This window comes from Theropithecus gelada, chromosome 4 (genome assembly GCF_003255815.1).
Source record: "Theropithecus gelada isolate Dixy chromosome 4, Tgel_1.0, whole genome shotgun sequence".
Classification (NCBI taxonomy): Eukaryota; Metazoa; Chordata; class Mammalia; order Primates; family Cercopithecidae; genus Theropithecus; species Theropithecus gelada.
The window spans coordinates 91,046,053-91,048,587 of record NC_037671.1 but is presented as its reverse complement, the minus strand read 5'-3'; the positions used below and the strand labels follow the sequence as shown (position 1 = coordinate 91,048,587).

Genomic DNA, 2,535 nt, shown 5'->3' with positions numbered 1-2,535 from the left:
TTAAAGAGGCCAGTAAGGATTATTCTATATTTCTGTAGTCATATTTTGATTACAAGTGCATAGAATGTTTGTATATATTATAAATACTGTTGTTCTGTATAGCTGTTTTTGACAAATATTCTATTGCAAAATGAAAATAACCAAGAGGAAAAGTACAAGAACTTTAATTTTAACTTTAAAAAAATCAAACCTTCTTCAAAGCTAACAGAAGACCGACACGCTGATCATATCTTTCAGAATTTCTTGAAGTGTAAATTTGGTCAGAGTGCCAAACATAGAAAGTTGATCTCAACCAAATCTTCAAATGGACAAAACGTTCTCTTGGACTCAACGGGGACTGAGCCAGCTGCCAGTTGATATGTGGGCAGAGAGGAGTTGAGTGCCTGATTCTGGGGGCATTCAGCTTCTATGCTTCAAGGTAGCATAGTCTCAATATCAGATCCTGCATTAGAGCTTTGAATATATGTCAGAAGAAACAAAAAACAAAACAAAACAGTTTAATTTCCAAAAGTATTCTAGCTTGCAATATTTTTGACCATCTAGTCATGTTCATACATTTTGTGATAATATATTGGAATATGTATTAAGCTGAAACCTTTGTCACCCAACTACTGGGCCCAGAATTGTAATTTTTAACATGTTTGTTGCATTAAGCTACCAACCACTGTTTACTAACTGCATGTGGAACTAAAAATTGCTGATGAAAGCTTTTAATATAATGGAAAAGGTGTTGGATCAGAAATCAAGGGAGCTATTTTTTTTCTATTGCTTTCACTACATGTTACAGTGGCCTTGGAGCAAGGTGTCTTGTTTTACTTTTTAAATAACACTTTTTACAAACACCGACTTCTGCAGAGTGGGGTGGCTCACGCCTGTAATCCCAGCACTTTGGGAGGCTGAGGCGGGCAGATCACTTGAGGCCCGGAGTGGGCCAATGTGGTGAAACCCTGTCTCTACTAAATATACAAAAATTAGCTGGTTGTGGTGGGGGGCACCTGTAATCCCAGCTACTTGGTAGACTGTGGCAGAAGAATTGCTTGAATCCAGGAGGTAAAGGTTGCAGTGAGCCCAGATCGCACCATTGTACTCCAGCCTAAGCGGAAAACAAAACAAAACAAAACAAAAAACTGAATTTTTTATCTGTCATAAGTATTGGTTGAACTAAGATGATTAGGTCTTCTGCAGCTATAAATTTTCATAAGCCAGACTTGTATACCAAAACATTTCATCAACATTTCTTCCCAGAAATCCTAACAGATTTCAATGATAACATGCTAACGTGTTCAAAAACAAAGTTTTGACTTTCCTCTACACTCTTCTCAGTCTTCTTAATTTCAGAAGATAGTAATTTTCAGGTCCCAAATCCTGAAGTCTTTTTAAGTTCCCTCTATTCTTTATACCCCACACCCAATTAATCAGCCACACCTGTTGGCTCAACCTTCAAAATGATGCCAATAGCAGTCACTTCCCTTTGTCTCCAGTGTTTATGCTCTGGTCCATCCATCGTCTTTAGACTTCACTATTTCCATAGTATACTGGTATGGTAGAATTGCATTCTTCCAAAAAGATACATGGAAGCCCCAATCCCTAGTGTCTCAGAATGTGATCTTATTCAGAAATTGTGTCTTTGCAGTCAAATTAGGATGAGGTCATTTGGGTAGGCTCTAGTCCAATATGACTGGTGTCCGTATAAAAGTGGAAAATTTGGATGCAGAGACAGATGAGCACACAGAGAGAATGCCATGAGGAGATGAAAATAGAAACCAGAGTGATGCATCTATGCCTAAGATTGTCTGTAGATCACCAGAAAACTAGGAGAGAGGCATAGAACAGTCTCCGTCAGAGCCGTCAGAAGGAATTGACTCTACCAACACCTTTGTCTCAGATATCTAGCCTCCAGGAGTTTCAACAACAAATTTCTGTTGTTTAAGCCACTCAGACTGTGGTACGTTTTTACAGAATTCCTAGAAAACTAGTGCATATGTTAAGTGGTCTTTCTGCTTTCCACTCCTCCACTATGGCCTATTCCCCACACAGCAGTTAGAAATATATATATATATACACACACACACACACACACACATATATAAAGGACTGCAGCTCTCCTTTTTATTCTCCCAGTGGGAAAGAAGAACTATCATTAATGGCAAACGGCAGTTGAAGCAACACCAAGAGCTGGCTTCACATTTAGGAAAGAATGCTACACCTTCTCGTCCTCGTCATGGTTTCTGGTGCTCTGCACATTCAGAGAATCTTCTCTAGGAAGAAACTATAGAAATGATCCCTGAAAGTATAGCCTTTAGAAACAAGTATTTTTTTAAAGTGCCAGTAAAATCGTACTGCCTCTTTATTAAAACTCCTCCCATAGTCCCCCATGTGCTCCTGATTTACAATTCTATTCTTTCTACCATTTCTTCTCTGACCTGTCCCCTAAAATAAGTCTGCTCCAACCAGAGTTCCTGGCGTATAATAAGTGCTTAATTAGTATTTGTGAACTGATAGAATAATTAAATTTTAAATCAGCAAAACTATTTT

The 2,535-nt window shown here is 38.3% G+C and overlaps 1 non-coding gene across 1 annotated transcript; it reads right to left on the bottom strand.

Moving 5' to 3' along the window:
* Positions 1-2,090: 2,090 nt before the first annotated feature.
* LOC112624045 lies at positions 2,091-2,300 on the bottom strand. The gene has a single exon (XR_003119354.1). It is a non-coding gene; the product is annotated as a small nucleolar RNA U3 (small nucleolar RNA).
* Between the last annotated feature and the right edge of the window lie 235 nt (positions 2,301-2,535).